Raw genomic sequence first — 18,905 nt, 5'->3', positions numbered from 1 at the left:
GGGCCAAAATCTCATCTCTTGATGTTCAGAAAGATGCATCCGTTTGGTTATGAAATAACTTTTTAAAATTACGTTTCCTTGCAAAGACTTGGATGTCCTTCAAGATTTCAAATCAGTCAGCGCTAGAGGTAGGTGAAAAAGAAAGGCTATAGTTAAGAACCTTCAATTGTGTATCTGTAAGTTTCACATCAGATAGGTTGATTACCTTCATAGATCTGCGTTGATGGTCATGTTGGTAAGATCTCTCCGCCCTTCTTCTGGTAGTTGGACCCCCATATGGTTCTTGGTTCCTCCTTGGTACACGTCTCCTAGATGTACCCGATGCTAATGACATATCTGACAAAGTGTCTTGCGACACATGGGATGTCTGTCTGAAGAGCTATAGAATGGAGCATATGATCCGCAGCCACAACGTTCTGCCATCAATACAAGATTACACGTGCTAATGAGATCTAATTAGGAACAATGTGCGTTTACAGAACATGTGCACATTTCTTACGGTAGATGCTTGATTTTCAAAGAAGGTGGAAAAACTGAAAATGTAGCTGGACCTTGTACATCATCATTTTAATCCTTTTGAGAAGCAAAATGGGCCATTTTAGGGACCTATAAAGGACTGAGTGTGCCATCAATGTGACTGGAGGAATGGTAGCCCATCTGGGCGTGTGACATTCACAAGGTGAATACCCAGTACTGAGATGCATAAATAAGACCCAGTTGCAGCATCTGATGTCTTCATCAAGGGACTTATAAAGGAATTGCCCCATCTTTTCCTGACTGAAATGATTCCTGTGGATTCCCTGTATTTTGACCCGGCTTGCTTGAGCTCGCTCTGATCGGATTAACCATGTGCTAACAATTGGTCAGACCACTAACTAGCCTTTCTAACACCTCATGTCAACTCCTTTTGCTGCCTGTCTATACATAAGAAAATCCGGAAAAAAAACAAACAACTTAAGTATTCAACAGTCCACGCTCCTTGTGAGATTTAAGGATGAAGAATGGTGGAAAACCTTAGAACTATCCATCCATGTGCTCTGTTCTCATTCATAATATTGACAATGCCTGTTGCCACCTTTCCTGACCATTTGCCTCTTGACCGAGGTCTGTTGACTATGTAGGGTGGCTCTTGGGACCAAGACTTGATTGAGAGGTAGCTTTTGCTCAGCGCTCAGGAGTAGCCAGCACCAACTCTATAGTGACACCAAGAGTCTTCTTGCTATTAAGTATTTGGCCTAACCTTACAGAGATATAACTGGAAGCTCCTGGGCCTGATGTCTTCAGGCCCCCTCAGGACCCAGGTCCCTGGTGTAATGGCAACTTTTACAACTCCCTTCGCTAAGGCCTTGTAACCATAAAATATACAGAACACCTTATTTTATCCAATACCCAAATATAATAGCTTCACAAAGTATACCATCTAAACAAATAGGATTATAACAGAGTTGCAATGCAATAGCTAATTAAACCTGACATACAAAAAAGCTAATAACAAATAACCTAAAAACTACCGGCCCATGGAGGCAATACGGTGTCTGTATTAATTGCATTTTAACTATGCTTGAAAGCATCCCACCTTCCATCAAACCAAGCCAGATAGTGCACAGTCAGAGCAGTAATGAATCTTCCCTCGACCTTCTGCCGTTCGGGATGTTGCCTGTCAATGCTAAAACTGTGAAAGCAAATGTAATGTTCGGCTGGCAGGTAACACTGTACAGTGCAGGCAGCAGCCAAGGCTGTGGGCTTATTGGAGAAGAACTTGACAGGTCTGAGGTACTACACCTGTTCTCTATCCTTGATGGGCACCAGTCGGGGACCAGGGCCGGGAATGACAGCCTAAACCAAGATATGGAAGATGATGATCATACATGCGGTGAACAGACCAGCAGTCCTCAGTCTACATCATTACCACTACTCCTAACATTTAGTAGGGAAAACAGCCAAATTTATATCAAGCCCGAATTGTAGCTTGAAGCTTCTAGTCTCTTTGACCCCCCCCCCCCCCCCCCACACACACACACACACACCATTGCTATGTCCTGGAGGCTTGGTTGCTGGATTCTTACTTGGGTTTAGACTTTATAAGTATCTTTTGGGAAAGGCTCATATGTTATTTTAAACCCTGACATCACGTTCATACATCTCATCTTGATAGGTGGTAAAGCATAAAGTAGAAGGCTCTATAGATGACTGATGAGATGTCACCATGATGGGAAGACCGATGCAGACGATAACCAGTTTAGTACGGGGATCATTGTGAAAGCAACAAGAAAAGTGGTTATTATAAAAAGGCTGCAAAAAGAAGGTAAAAATCTTCCTCCCTTGGTGGAGATTTGTAGAAGGACAGGTTACGCTAGGTAGAATAATATAATTGTGGCCTTTACGAGGAGAGCTTGGAGACCTCTACCGTCCCAGCTCCATATATCGTGTTTCTGACAACCACCTATTTCAGGCTCGGACAGTCCTTTCGAGCTTCTTACATAGTGATTATAAAAAATTCTGCCATTGGTCATGTAAAAAAAATCCAATATCAGCATTCCAATGCCCAAAAGCCCCTGGATGCGGGACTGGTGGAGATGACCTGAATGTATGGCATGAATACATATGTGACTGAATCTCCTTTTATATAGGTTCTTTGCCATTAGAGGTTAAAGGAGTAGTCCGAAGCTAACCTTTTATAGGGGAATTGTAGCATGAGGCAAAGCTATATAACATTCTAATATACTCACGTTTTCCATATGGTCTTCTTCCCGGTCTTCTCCTCGCTTTTCTCTCCGGCCGGAAGCTGGGTCTTCTGATGACGCTCGACCTGTATTTCTTCTTGATCCGCCGCCATCTTCGCCCGGTGACTCATCGCTCCCATAAGTCACTGCGGGCTGTGCCGGCCTCCCAGCCCGGAGTCGGCTACTCCCCCAAGTGGATTTATTCTGCGCATGCGCAGTACTACGCAAATAGCGCAGGGCTAACGCTAGGCTCCTATCACTGCCTACGTTAGCCCTACGCTATTTGCGTAGTGCTGCGCCTGCGCAGTACTACATTAGCCGTGCGCGAGGCTCGTACCCTGAGATCTGACAGGAATGGGGAACAGAGCCGCGCTCGGCATTCTTGTGACACCGCTAGTGCAGTGTTTCCCAACCAGGGTGCCTCCAGCTGTTGCAAAACTACAACTCCCAGGCATGCTGGGAGTTGTAGTTTTGCAATAGCTGGAGGCACCCTGGTTGGGAAACACTGCGCTAGTGGGCACATGGAAGGAGGAGGAAAGAGGGAAGGAGCTGTGGGCGTTACTTTATTATAATTTATTATAATTTCCTGGGGGGGGGGGGGAGAGGAGGGGGAGAGAGCAGCAGCTAACAGGAAGCTGGCGCAGGGAGTCATGGGAAATGTAGTCTTTATGACATGGCTTCTTACTGCTACAGGTGGCAATCACAAGAGAATGGCTGGGCCAAATTTGACAAATGAGGTATCGTTGGAAAGGTCTTTGAAAGAGCTATCAGATGAGGTAAACTTTTTTTTTAAGTACCAGCGCTCCGGAGTACTCCTTTAACAGTGAGCCTGATAAATGTTTGACATTTTATATTGAGCGATAATTCTGGGTCCTCCATTCAGGACCCTCATCTATTAGCTGAAGTAGAGAGCGGCGGCAAAGAGCGTCTCTTGCTCTGGAGTTGGTTCCCTTTCCCCACCATAATAAGTCTTTCATTAATCGTCTATTCTTTTGTAGGACTGACATAGGTGAGGACAAAGAATGGAGCCCAAAACTGGTTGCATATGGACTAAATGCTTATAGTCAGTACCATAGAAAAGACCAACACCCCTTTCCTTAATCATCCACATGAAGTTGTAGCCAACATTGCTAGTAAAGTGAATCTCTATGGTAGAATAGGGATATTTTTATGCAATGCCTTCTATTTATGAAAATATCCATAGGGTATAATTGACTGTGGAAATAATATTCAGTTATTGATGGACTGAAATGGTTAAATACTTTTTCTTTTTCATATACCTTAGGTACATGGAGTAGTTAAAAGGTGTTGCCCATGTGGTCAAACTGTTTGACTTGTTGGAAATCAGACGATCACCAGGGAACTCTGGAACGAGCTGCACATTTTTTCTGCAGAGGCCACTGCAGGTAAAATGTGGAATGGTGCACATTAATAGTGGCAACAATACCTCAATTATTTTGGGCCTCTTTCTCTCCTGGTCAGCACTCCAGTGCATCTCTCTCTACTGTAGATAGTTGTGTAAACAGCTCCAATAAATTACAGTGCCGTATGGACACATCATCACCCCCACCCAAAACGTGCAAGCCATACAGATTGTGCCCCTCCAAAAAACTTTACATTTACAGTGCCCCACTATAACAACGCCAGCCACAGTGCCCCACTGTAGTGGTGCCAGCAATAAAGTGCATCAAAACTATGCCAGCCACATAGTGCCTCATCATACCTATGCCAGCCACATAATGCCCCACCATCCATAACTATGCCAGCCACACTGTGCCCCACCATATCTATAGCAGCCACTGATTCTCAAGTCCATTGCTCCACAGGCCAAGTCAAAGCCGGGTAAGCTACAGAAGGGGTGAAGTCAGTCAAAGTCAAGTCAGTCCAAGTCATCCTCTCTCAAGTCAGCATGGCCTGCATCCAAATCGTCCACTATAAGTCCCAGCAAGCCCTGTGGTCTCTAAAGTCACTAGTCACCTCCGTGGGCCTGCTACACCTGTATGACTCAGGAAACTGCCGTTGTTCCGTAACTTGGCATCTGAGTCATTATTTGCCCCGTGCCTAGCCCAGGATCCAACAGTATACCTTCGGGTGGTGACGAAGGATAAACCACGCCCTGGCGTCACGAACACAAGGGGTTAATGCCATCTGCCCCTAGGATAATTCCATCTGCCCTCATCACACCCTCACCACATAGTGCCCTACCATAACTATGCCAGCCACATGCTACACCATAAGCATCCGTAACTATGCCAGACACCCAGTATCCCACCATAACTATTCCAGCCACATAGTGCCCCATAAAAATTGTTATAGTAAGCACAAAAAAAAAAAAAAGGACCCTTATATATTTTTAAGCAGCAAACATTATTTATTTTGTCCTTGTGTCATATTGGAATAATTACAGAATAAAAGTTATGCCGGGAGCTACCCCTTGTGATGGCAGGAAGCCTGAATGTTATTCTTCACATCTTTGTCTATACATAGGGATTTCTGTATGAGAAAATAAGACATTTATCACTATAACTAAGATATATTAAGTAAAACAGAAACTGAATTATAACCTTAAAACTCCCTACCACAGGGGACAGGTTCCCTTTAATACTTTGGTGGATTGATACTTTACTCTGTATTACCTAGATATGAATCCTATGCGCCCTGTTCTTACATACCGCTAGATATAGGGTCATTGACTGACAATAAGAAACCTGTGCGACGTCTTCTTCACCTCTCCGCTGCTATGAATAATTAAATATAATCTAAAAAATATATTAGCTTCTCTCCACAATAATAAGTGCAGTCATGTTCCCACTTTGCTGCAAATATCACCTACAGGCTGGATTTTTATTACATTCATACTGTCCTATAGGTACGGGCGACTACTCCTCTCATATCACTATTATTCTCTATTGTAATTTCAGCGCCTGCCATGCAGGAAAAGTTATGGAGAAAGCGGGGAACCCTGGAGCAGGGAGTATGAAATGAATGCTTCGTAAAATAGTAGAAAGGGACTAGAATTGGAGAACCCCTTAAAGGGGACAGGTCGCCAGAACAGAACTTTCTAAAGTGTAACTACAACATTGTTGTGGTGGCAGGATACACTTTTAAAACTTCTGGCAACTCCCTAGCCTGCTGCTTAAAGGGGTACTCCCCCCCCCTAGACATCTTATCCCCTATCCAAAGGATAGGGGATAAGATGTCTGATGGCGGGGGTCCCACTGCTGGGGACCCCCACATTCTACCATGCGTCACCCACCTGTAACGGCTTCCGGAACTGTTGGAGGCTCTCAGGCTAATACCATCCCAACCATGAGAACAGAAGATCGTGACGTCACGACTCCGCCCCCGTGTGACGTCACATCCGCCCCCTCAATGCAAGTCTATGGGAGGGGGCGTGACAGCTGTCACGCCCCCTCCCATAGACTTGCATTGAGGGGGCGGGTGTGACGTCACACGGGGGCAGAGTTGTGACGTCACGATCTTCTGTCACGCCCCCTCCCATAGACTTGCATTGAGGGGGCGGGTATGACATCACACGAGGGCGGAGTTGTGATGTCACGATCTTCTGCCACGCCCCCTCCCATAGACTTGCATTGAGGGGGCGAGTGTGACGTCACACGGGGGCAGAGTTGTGACGTCACGATCTTCTGTCACGCCCCCTCCCATAGACTTGCATTGAGGGGGCGGGTATGACATCACACGGGGCGGAGTCGTGATGTCACGATCTTCTGTTCTCGTGGTCGGGATGGTATTAGCCTGAGGGCCTCCAGCGGTTCCGGAAGCCGTTACAGGTGGGTGCCGCATGGTAGAATGCGGGGGTCCCCATCGGCGGGACTCCGCCATCAGACATCTTATCCCCTATCTTTTGGATAGGGGATAAGATGTCTATGGGTGGAGTACCCCTTTAAGGGAGTGGTCTATGGATTTGCCAGAAGTCCCATCCAAGTCTATGGGACAATCAACAATTCTGTAGACTGCTCGCTTTAGCAGCAGGCTATGGAATTGCCAACACTTTTAAAAGTGTATCCTGACGCCGCAACAAAAGTTGTAGTAACACTTTAATTTAATGGGATTTTGTATATTTTAAAGGCATGATAAGTTACTTACTACCTAGACCCAAGATCATTGTTTAGGGGTCCTCAGTGTTTAGTTTTTTTGTAGGGAAACCAGTACAGAGGAAGCAGACGCACATACGCCCTATTGCCTGGGGGGCTCTGAAGCCCCTTTCCCAGTACAAGTAAATGAGTAAATGGTAGGTGAGAAGATCTTCCGCCTTAGCCACTGATTGGCTGAGCAGGCAAAACCATGTGCCGCCCCTGAACGTAAAGCCATAGGGGATAAGTGTCTATGGCTGCAGATCTCCTTTAAGAGGGCTATCATCAATATGCATCTATTCTGTGGTATATGTAGGCCCGTCTCCATGGATAAGACTTGACCCAACAACCACAGATGCAGGGAGTTCAGTGATGTTGTTTAACTCAATGTCTATGAGTCACTATCAATAATTAATATTATAGGTCTAAATACCAAAATAATTCTCAGAAAGGAACATAGTTCTGTAGTATAAGGAGAAGGTCCCTACAGCAAGCTAAATACAGCCCTTCATGGGCAGAAGAGGCCCTTATCCTTGGGCAGTAGAGGCCCTTCTCCCATCACCTGGCTGCCAACGCTTCCACACCACCATGGGGCCCACAACATATAAAGGGGTGGCCTTGATGATACCTACAGACTAATGCATGCATTGAAGGAGTACTGCAGCCATAGACACTTATCCCCTATCTGCAAGATCTCCCGTATGAGGGCCCGGCATTACCGCGGCTCTGTGCGGCTAATGCGTGCGTCGTTGACCTTACTAAGGTCGACGACACGCACCCTCCATACAGCTCTATGGGAGAGGTGGGGATGAATGAACGCTGCATCTCCGCCTCTCCCATAGAAATGTATGGCTGCAGATTTCCTTTAAAGCATTAGAAAATAGTAGATGAATCTAGCTCCCATAAAATAGTTAATCTTTATTCCAAAAAAGATTAAAATAGCATAGTGTGGACCATATAAAAAAAAAACATAAAAACCGCTCACGAAACGCCATGGTGTTTCGTGAGTGTTTTTTATATGTTTTTTGATATGGTCCGCACTATGCTATTTTAATCTTTTTATCCCAACGTTCAGACCCCCTGCGATCAGACACTATCCTGCGGATAGGGGATAAGTGTCTATGGCTGCAGATCTCTTTTGAAGCATTAGAAAATAGAAGATGAATCCAATTCCCATAAAAAAATGTATTTGTATTAAAAAATAAAAGATTAAATAGCATAGTGCGGACCATATCAAAAAACATATAAAAACCGCTCACGAAACACCATGGCGTTTTTATATTTATATATTTTTTATATGGTCCACACTATGCTATTTTAATCTTTTTTGTAATAAAACTAAAATATTTTATGGGAGCTGGATTCATCTACTATTTTCTGGATTATCTACGCTGAGACACGGCTGGGCGGTCATTGTTGTAGGCTTTCAAGTGGAATATATGTGTCCTGTGGCTTTACATTGGAAGACATCATTAGGTCGTGAGCTGACCCTAATTTCTTTATATTTATTAAAGCATTAGGCCTTGTTCACATAGGGGGAGATTTACCAAAAACCTGTGGGGGGATTTATCAGAACCTGTCCAGAGGAAAAGTTGCTGAGTTGCCCATAGCAACCAATCAGATCACTTCTTTCATTTTTGAAAAGGCCTCTGGAAAATGAAAGTAGTGATCTGATTGGTTGTTATGGGCAACTCAGCAACTTTTCCTCTGGACAGGTTCTGATAAATCTCCCCCCATAGAGTTTTCTTCAGATAGATTCTGAGTTGTCATGTGTAACATAAGTGTATGGAATCTACGTTGAGAAAACAAAATGGCGTTAGGTCATGTGAATTCTGCGTCAAGTAACCTTGATGGGAAATCAACCTTGATGGGAAATCAATAGGCTAAACTGTGTTCAAAACCGGGGCGAATCGTAAATTGTGCCTATAGTTCCTATATTTTGGCATCATGTAGTAATTATTCTGTTGCACAAAATCTTTTTTTGTGCCCCCAGAACCTTCATTTTGTTATGATGTAACAAAGTACTGCTTCTATTTTGATATTGTGTAATATTTATTTTGTCACAAAAAATCTATTTTGTGTCCATACCCCTTTTTCATCATGTATTATGTTATCAGATTTTTATTTAAAAAAAAATTGTTGCACGTGTCATCACGTACTACTTAAAGGGGTTATCCAGGAAAAAAACTTATTTTTATATATCAACTGGCTCCAGAAAGTTAACTTTCTGGAGCCAGATGATATATAAAAACGTTTTTTTTCCTGGATAACCCCTTTAATTTGTCACACACGTTTTGTGCCCAATCTTTATTTTGTCATGATGTAAAATCTATTTTGTCACACAAAATCTATTTCGGATCCACAGAACTTGCATCGTGCAACATTTGCTTTGTCCCACAAAATCTCTATTGTGCCAGTTACCTCTTTTTCGTCATGTAGTTTATCATCAGAAAATGTTTATTTTGTCACACATATGTGCTTATAGAACAGTATTTCCCAACCAGGGTGCCTCCGGCTGTAATAGCCGGAGGCACCCTGCTTGGGAAACACTGTCATGGAATCTACATTTTGTCACATATGTCTCTTTTGTGCCCAATCTTTAATTTGTGCACTTACCAATTTTTCATCATGTAGTATAGTATCACCCAATAATATTAATTTTGTCACACAAAATCAGAGTTGTGCCCATGGAATCTTTGTAATCATGTAAAACTTAAAGGAGTAGTCTTGTGGAGAAAACTTATCCCCTACCCAAAGGATAAGTTTTAGATCATGGGGGCTCTGACTGCTGGGGTCCCACCGCTGGGTCCCCCCTGATCTCCTGTATGGAGCCCTGGCTCTTCCCCAGAGCGGCGCGTCACCATCCCCGCCTGAATCAGGGGGCCACCACGCCCCCTCCATATGGGAGAACTGTTCATTTGTCTCTCCCACAGAGCTATGAGGAGGGGCCGTGGTGGCCCCCTCTTCGAGCAGGGGTCGTGACGCGCTGCTCTGAGGGTGATCTGGGGCTCCATACAGGAGATTACGAGGGGCCCGGCAGTCGGACCCTCCATGATCTAAGGATTCCAGTTGAATATACCCCCATGATCTAAAACTTATGCCCTATGCTTTGGATAAGGGATACGTTTTTATCCACCAGACTACTTTAATGTGTTGCACAAAATTTGTTTTGTGCCCAATCTTTATTTTGTCATCATTTAATACCTATTTTGTCTCACAAAATCTAGTTTGGGCCCATAAAATCTTAAACTGTACTTGTCAGATCCAACAAAAAAGCAATTAAAATTTTTTAATATATCACTCAGTACCTAATCCTGACCGTGTACATCTAATTTTTATGTGTCTAGCACCTTTATTTTTTTTTTTATTACACTTAATTTAGTCTGAATTCCTCTCAAAGAGAGGGGGCGTGGCCTCACTGTGCAGGTCTCCGCCCCCTCCCTTGCTGTCTGCTCTCATCTCCCCTAGCATTAGCAAAACTACAACTCCCAGCTTGTCCTCACTGACAGTAGCCAGACACAAGCTGACAGTGGGAGGATTTTTCCCTGCACTCACAGCTGTCAATCAAGGAAGTGTGTCCATGACATAGGTGATGATGCATGGACACAGCAGGACTAGTATGTGTCCAAGCAGGCAGGGGGGCAGTTGTTTGACTGGCTTTTTCAGTATGAAATACTGAACATTTTCTAATGAAAGCAATTACAAAACCTATTGGTTATTCATGCTTTACAACATATCAAAAGTTTTTGTATCTGACAGTGCCCATTTAATTTTGTCATGGCAAAATATTTTTTTTGTCACACAAAATCTTTTCCTTTATTTTGGCATTGTGTGACTTTTATTTTGTCACACAGAATCTCTTTTGTGCCCCATACAATCTTTGTTTGAACATTATGTAAAAACCATTTTTGTTACACAAAATCTATTTTGTGCCCATTGAACCTTCATGTTGTTGCCATGTAATAGATTCACACCAAAGAATGAACACAGCCTATATCCGATTTTGTACAAAGCTATGAAATGTATTTGTAACAGAGAGAAGAATATTTTGTGATAGATAATAAATAATGCTTCGGCTTATGCAGGACTTCAGTACATTGACAGAATGATTGACTGACAAACAACATGCCCTATGATCCTGCACAGAATTTCATCAAAGATCCGAACAACAACACATCTAGTACAAAAAAAATCTGCATTATTTTATGGAATAACTTTAAGAACTCTGCCTATTGTCTCGGGTATATCTCGTAGGGTTGGCCTTTATGTCAGTTATAGCAGGGCTGTAATACTTTCACCAATATGACAACCTAGCCCCCGCCTTACCTTCTGAATGTAGCAGAGAATGTGTTGAACATGATGGAGAAATCTGTTTTGCGGTAAAGTCCTCTTCAGTCACCTTGAAGACATCTGTCGGGTAATTTATAGAAATAACAGCTGTAAAACAAATTTACCGTTCCTCCTCCCAGGCACAATTTTAACCTTAGACCCAAAATCAATTTTTAACATATTTGTTCTGGGTTTTAATCTTTTACAGATAATGCCTACTGCCCTCTACATTTTACTGCCATTGACAGGAACAGGACACTTTTCACACAGTTAAATTTTGACTGACTACACTTGGGTATCCTTATTGGTACTCAGCCCGGACTCTCTAGCTATTCAGTGTATAGTAGTATAATGCAGGCGAGAACCCCCAGAGGGTTCCAATGGGAACCCTCAGAGCCTCCCCCATAAAAGCCCTAGGTGGAGCTTCTGCTCTCTCTCTCTCTCTCTCTCTCTCTCTTGCTTCCTGCTGAGGTCCAGTCAAGTCGTGCCTAAGTGTGTGTGTCCAGCGTCAAAGGAGGCCTCAAGTCCAATCTGCAGCCACAAACTTGCAAGTAAGCTACAGTCACAGTCTTGTCAGTCACAATTCAGTCAAGTCAAAGTCATCTCTCTAGTCAACGTAGCCTGCACTAAATTGTCAGCCACCACTACAAGTCCCAGCAGGCCCTTAGGGTCTCTGAAGTCACTGGTCACCTTCGTGGGCCTGGCTGAACTGTATAGACTTTTCCACCTGTCTAACCTCAGTAAAGCTACCGTTGTCCATAACTTGGCTTCGGAGTCATTATTGCTCCTGTGCCTAGCCCAGGATCCAGCGATATACCTTCGGGTGGTATTGAGGATAAACCACACCCTGGCATCACGAATACAAGGGGTTCATGCCATCTGCCCCTAGAGTAATTACATCTGCCCTTTGCATCACACCCTCTACCATGTCACGATGCCGGCTGGCAGGTAGTGGATCCTCTGTGCCAGAGAGGGATTGGCGTGGACCGTGCTAGTGGATCGGTTCTAAGTCACTACTGGTTTTCACCAGAGCCCGCCGCAAAGCGGGATGGTCTTGCTGCGGCGGTAGTGACCAGGTCGTATCCACTAGCAACGGCTCAACCTCTCTGGCTGCTGAAGATAGGCGCGGTACAAGGGAGTAGACAGAAGCAAGGTCGGACGTAGCAGAAGGTCGGGGCAGGCAGCAAGGATCGTAGTCAGGGGCAACGGCAGGAGGTCTGGAACACAGGCTAGGAACACACAAGGAAACGCTTTCACTGGCACGATGGCAACAAGATCCGGCAAGGAAGTGCAGGGGAAGTGAGGTGATATAGGGAAGTGCACAGGTGATCAGACTAATTGGAACCACTGCGCCAATCAGCGGCGCAGTGGCCCTTTAAATCGCAAAGACCCGGCGCGCGCGCGCCCTAGGGAGCGGGGCCGCGCGCGCCGGGACAGGACCGACGGAGAGCGAGTCAGGTACGGGGGCCGGGGTGCGCATCGCGAGCGGGCGCTACCCGCATCGCGAATCGCATCCCGGCTGGAGGCGGTATCGCAGCGCCCCGGGTCAGTGGACCTGACCGGAGCGCTGCAGTGAGGAGAGTGTAGCGAGCGCTCCGGGGAGGAGCGGGGACCCGGAGCGCTCGGCGTAACAGTACCCCCCCCCTTGGGTCTCCCCCTCTTCTTAGAGCCTGAGAACCTGAGGAGCAGACTTTTGTCTAGGATATTGTCCTCAGGTTCCCAGGATCTCTCTTCTGGACCACAACCCTCCCAATCCACTAAAAAAAAGGTTTTCCCTCTGACCTTTTTGGATGCCAGAATCTCTTTGACGGAGAAGATGTCCGAGGAGCCGGAAACAGGAGTGGGAGGAACAGATTTGGGAGAGAAACGGTTGATAAGTGGTTTAAGAAGAGAAACGTGAAAGGCATTAGGAATACGAAGAGAAGGAGGAAGAAGAAGTTTGTAAGAGTCAGGATTAATCTGGCACAAAATTTTGAAAGGACCAAGATAGCGTGGTCCCAACTTGTAGCTAGGGACACGGAAGCGGACATATTTAGCGGAGAGCCATACCTTGTCTCCAGGGGAAAAAATGGGAGGAGCTCTTCTTTTCTTATCCGCGAACTTCTTCATGCGTGAAGAAGCCTGTAAGAGAGAATTTTGAGTCTCTCTCCATATGATGGAAAGGTCACGAGAAATTTCATCCACAGCGGGCAGACCAGAGGGCAAGGGGGTAGGGAGGGGGGGAAGAGGGTGACGGCCGTACACCACGAAAAATGGGGATTTGGAGGAAGATTCAGAGACTCTGAAGTTATACGAGAATTCGGCCCATGGTAGAAGATCTGCCCAGTCATCCTGGCGGGAGGAAACAAAATGTCGTAAATAATCACCCAAGACCTGGTTAATTCTTTCTACTTGTCCATTGGATTGAGGATGATATGCAGAAGAAAAATTTAATTTAATCTTGAGTTGTTTACAGAGAGCCCTCCAGAATTTAGACACGAATTGGACGCCTCTATCCGAGACGATCTGCGTAGGCAACCCGTGAAGACGAAAAATGTGTACAAAAAATTGTTTAGCCAACTGAGGCGCTGAAGGAAGACCAGGAAGAGGAATGAAATGTGCCATTTTGGAGAATCGATCAACGACCACCCAAATAACAGTGTTGCCACGGGAAGGGGGTAAGTCAGTAATAAAATCCATACCAATCAGAGACCAAGGCTGTTCGGGGACAGGCAGAGGATGAAGAAAACCAGCGGGCTTCTGGCGAGGAGTCTTATCCCGGGCACAGATAGTGCAGGCTCGCACAAAGTCCACAACATCCGTCTCCAGAGTCGGCCACCAATAGAAGCGAGAGATGAGTTGCACAGATTTCTTGATGCCCGCATGACCTGCGAGATGGGAGGAGTGACCCCATTTGAGGATTCCGAGGCGTTGGCGTGGAGAAACAAAGGTCTTTCCTGGAGGAGTTTGCCTGATGGAGGCTGGAGAAGTGGAAATCAGGCAGTCAGGAGGAATGATGTGTTGCGGAGAGAGTTCAACTTCAGAAGCATCCGAGGAACGAGAGAGAGCATCGGCCCTAATGTTCTTATCGGCAGGCCGAAAGTGAATTTCAAAATTAAATCGGGCAAAGAACAGAGACCACCTGGCCTGGCGAGGATTCAGCCGTTGGGCAGACTGGAGGTAGGAGAGGTTCTTATGATCGGTGTAAATAATAACTGGAAATCTTGATCCCTCCAGCAGATGCCTCCATTCCTCAAGTGCTAATTTAATGGCTAGAAGCTCTCGATCCCCGATGGAGTAGTTCCTCTCCGCCGGAGAGAAGGTCCTAGAAAAAAAAACACAAGTAACAGCATGCCCGGAAGAATTTTTTTGTAGAAGGACAGCTCCAGCTCCCACTGAGGAGGCATCAACCTCCAATAGGAAGGGTTTAGATGGGTCAGGTCTGGAGAGCACGGGAGCCGAAGAAAAGGCAGACTTGAGCCGTTTAAAGGCGTCTTCCGCTTGAGGAGGCCAAGACTTGGGATCGGCATTTTTTTTGGTTAAAGCCACGATAGGAGCCACAACGGTAGAAAAATGTGGAATAAATTGCCTGTAATAATTGGCGAACCCCAAAAAACGTTGGATAGCACGGAGTCCGGAGGGGCGTGGCCAATCTAAGACGACAGAGAGTTTGTCTGGATCCATTTGTAGTCCCTGGCCAGAGACCAAGTATCCTAGGAAAGGAAGAGATTGGCATTCAAACAGACATTTCTCTATTTTGGCATAGAGTTGATTGTCACAAAGTCTCTGAAGAACCATACGGACATGCTGGCGGTGTTCTTCTAGATTGGCAGAAAAAATCAGGATATCGTCCAGATATACAACAACACAGGAGTATAAGAGATCACGAAAAATTTCATTAACAAAGTCTTGGAAGACGGCAGGGGCGTTGCACAGGCCAAAGGGCATGACCAGATACTCAAAGTGTCCATCTCTGGTGTTAAATGCCGTTTTCCATTCATCCCCCTCTCTGATGCGGATGAGATTATAAGCACCTCTTAAGTCCAGTTTGGTAAAGATGTGGGCACCTTGGAGGCGATCAAAGAGTTCAGAGATGAGGGGTAGGGGGTAGCGGTTCTTAACCGTGATTTTATTAAGACCGCGGTAGTCAATGCAAGGACGCAGGGAGCCATCTTTTTTGGACACAAAGAAAAATCCGGCTCCTGCAGGAGAGGAGGATTTACGGATAAAGCCCTTTTTTAAATTTTCCTGGACGTATTCAGACATGGCAAGAGTCTCTGGGGCGGACAGAGGATAAATTCTGCCCCGGGGTGGAGTAGTGCCCGGGAGGAGGTCGATAGGACAATCATAAGGCCTGTGAGGAGGTAGAGTCTCAGCTTGTTTTTTACAAAAAACATCCGCAAAGTCCATATAGGCCTTAGGGAGACCGGTTACAGGAGGAACCACAGAGTCACGGCAAGGGTTACTGGGAACCGGTTTTAGGCAGTCCTTGGAACAAGAGGGCCCCCAACTCTTGATCTCCCCAGTGGACCAATCCAGGGTTGGGGAATGAAGTTGAAGCCAGGGAAGTCCAAGGAGAATTTCAGAAGTGCAATTGGGGAGGACCAAAAGTTCAATCCTCTCGTGATGAGATCCGATGCACATTAGAAGGGGCTCCGTGCGGAAACGTATGGTACAGTCCAATCTTTCATTGTTTACACAATTGATGTAGAGGGGTCTGGCGAGACTGGTCACCGGGATGTTGAACCTGTTGACGAGAGAGGCCAAAATAAAATTTCCTGCAGATCCGGAGTCCAAGAAGGCCATAGTAGAGAAGGAGAAGGCAGAGGCAGATATCCGCACAGGCACAGTAAGACGTGGAGAAGCAGAGTAGACATCAAGGACTGTCTCACCTTTGTGCGGAGTCAGCGTACGTCTTTCCAGGCGGGGAGGACGGATAGGACAATCCTTCAGGAAGTGTTCGGTACTAGCACAGTACAGGCAGAGATTCTCCATGCGGCGTCGTGTCCTCTCTTGAGGTGTCAGGCGAGACCGGTCGACCTGCATAGCCTCCACGGCGGGAGGCACAGGGACAGATTGCAGGGGACCAGAGGAGAGAGGAGCCGGGGAGAAGAAACGCCTCGTGCGAACAGAGTCCATATCCTGGCGGAGCTCCTGACGCCTTTCGGAAAAACGCATGTCAATGCGAGTGGCTAGGTGAATGAGTTCATGTAGATTAGCAGGGATTTCTCGTGCGGCCAGAACATCTTTAATGTTGCTGGATAGGCCTTTTTTAAAGGTCGCGCAGAGGGCCTTATTATTCCAGGATAATTCTGAAGCAAGAGTACGGAATTGTACGGCATACTCGCCAACGGAAGAATTACCCTGGACCAGGTTCAACAGGGCAGTCTCAGCAGAAGAGGCTCGGGCAGGTTCCTCAAAGACACTTCGGATTTCCGAGAAGAAGGAGTGTACAGAGGCAGTGACGGGGTCATTGCGGTCCCAGAGCGGTGTGGCCCAAGACAGGGCTTTTCCAGACAGAAGGCTGACTACGAAAGCCACCTTAGACCTTTCAGTGGGAAACTGGTCCGACATCATCTCCAAGTGCAGGGAACATTGGGAAAGAAAGCCACGGCAAAACTTAGAGTCCCCATCAAATTTATCCGGCAAGGATAGGCGTAGACCAGAAGCGGCCACTCGCTGCGGAGGAGGTGCAGGAGCTGGCGGAGGAGATGATTGCTGAAGCTGTGGTAGTAACTGCTGTAGCATAACGGTCAGTTGAGACAGCTGTTGGCCTTGTTGCGCTATCTGTTGTGACTGCTGGGCGACCACCGTGGTGAGGTCAGCGACAACTGGCAGAGGAACTTCAGCGGGATCCATGGCCGGATCTACTGTCACGATGCTGGCTGGCAGGTAGTGGATCCTCTGTGCCAGAGAGGGATTGGCGTGGACCGTGCTAGTGGATCGGTTCTAAGTCACTACTGGTTTTCACCAGAGCCCGCCGCAAAGCGGGATGGTCTTGCTGCGGCGGTAGTGACCAGGTCGTATCCACTAGCAACGGCTCAACCTCTCTGGCTGCTGAAGATAGGTGCGGTACAAGGGAGTAGACAGAAGCAAGGTCGGACGTAGCAGAAGGTCGGGGCAGGCAGCAAGGATCGTAGTCAGGGGCAACGGCAGGAGGTCTGGAACACAGGCTAGGAACACACAAGGAAACGCTTTCACTGGCACGATGGCAACAAGATCCGGCAAGGAAGTGCAGGGGAAGTGAGGTGATATAGGGAAGTGCACAGGTGATCAGACTAATTGGAACCACTGCGCCAATCAGCGGCGCAGTGGCCCTTTAAATCGCAAAGACCCGGCGCGCGCGCGCCCTAGGGAGCGGGGCCGCGCGCGCCGGGACAGGACCGACGGAGAGCGAGTCAGGTACGGGGGCCGGGGTGCGCATCGCGAGCGGGCGCTACCCGCATCGCGAATCGCATCCCGGCTGGAGGCGGTATCGCAGCGCCCCGGGTCAGTGGACCTGACCGGAGCGCTGCAGTGAGGAGAGTGTAGCGAGCGCTCCGGGGAGGAGCGGGGACCCGGAGCGCTCGGCGTAACATACCACACCACCTTGGAACACTCTCAGTTATCTTCTCCAGGCCTTAGTGCGCTTCACTATATGTGGCTACCCACCAAACTCTCTCTCTCGAATCACTAACCCATTGCTCCATGGCACCCTGACAGTTAAATTGACATACAACAAAGAATCATCCCGTAATACACCAACAGTACAGACCGCTTCACCCATCAAGAGCCTCTGTGCTAATAATTCACCCCCTACTGGCACCTCCTTGCTGGCTGTTGCCCCACATCTCAAATTGAACTTCTTCCACACCCACATGCTGAAAGAAACATGCTTAACTTTCCTTAAGGTGTATGTCATTCGTGAAGACCTGTCCTGGTTGGACAGACTGCTTCAGTCTGCTCCTGATCTGAAACCTAAACTCACCGCCTACCGTTCTCATCTCATGGCTGAAGGGCAGTCGGCATCTTCTCTGTTTCTTAAATCATGGGAGACTGAGCTGGGCTGTGTCTTTACGGACCAAGAGAAGGAAAGCATATTGAGAAATTCACATGGTTTCACTAGATGCGTCAAACTACAAGAAAACCATTACAAACTTGTAGCTAGATGGTACAGAACTCCTGAGCTTTTGCATCATTGGGGATTAGCTGAATCTGCCACTTGCTGGAGATGCCATGCTAGTGTGGGCTCTCTGTCACATATATGGTGGCAGTACTCCAAAATTAAATCATCGGACAGAGGTGGAATCCATTATTGACAGTGTAATGGGTAGACATGTCCCATTAGCTCCTGCGTCAGTGCTGTTGGGTCTGTCTAGTAAAGAATGTCCTCCTCTGACCAAGAAGTCCCTAATTGCCCACATGCTTTCTGCGGCAAAAGCGCTTATTCCCTTACACTGGCAACAGCAGACTCCCCCTTCGGTCCAATAATGGATGGCCAAAGTGTCTTAGATCTGCAGACTTGAGGAGCTCTCTAGCTGGAGCGACCATTCATACGATAGATATTGGAGTATATGGGCGCCATGGCTTAGGTTTTTGGGACACTGGTCCTGGGATTCCCCCAACTTCCACACCTCCTTTCGCGTCTACTCCCCCACCTCCCAATACTTCATCTTCTCTCATTACTCCTCTGTAGTGGCAATTCTTCTACATTAATACGTTCAAATCATCTTCCATTACCTCACCTTTCTTATTCCGATAACCTGTACCCAATCCACATTCCGTACCTCAGCCCTTCCCC

General features: G+C 46.7%; 2 long non-coding RNA genes across 2 annotated transcripts in view; one reads left to right on the top strand and one right to left on the bottom strand.

Moving 5' to 3' along the window:
- The window catches only part of LOC130297779 (uncharacterized), a 218,271-nt gene that overhangs the window by 186,819 nt on the left and 12,547 nt on the right, over window positions 1-18,905 (top strand). The gene's annotated exons all lie outside the window — the stretch shown is intronic.
- LOC130297781 (uncharacterized) lies at window positions 5,094-18,174 on the bottom strand. Its single transcript, XR_008849686.1, has 3 exons — window positions 18,093-18,174; window positions 11,144-11,227; window positions 5,094-5,216 (listed from the first exon to the last, which is right to left on the bottom strand). It is a non-coding gene; the product is annotated as an uncharacterized LOC130297781 (long non-coding RNA).

This window comes from Hyla sarda, chromosome 13, assembly GCF_029499605.1.
Source record: "Hyla sarda isolate aHylSar1 chromosome 13, aHylSar1.hap1, whole genome shotgun sequence".
Classification (NCBI taxonomy): domain Eukaryota; kingdom Metazoa; phylum Chordata; class Amphibia; order Anura; family Hylidae; genus Hyla; species Hyla sarda.
The sequence above is the reverse complement of the archived record's forward strand: the minus strand, read 5'-3'. Positions and strand labels throughout refer to the sequence as shown.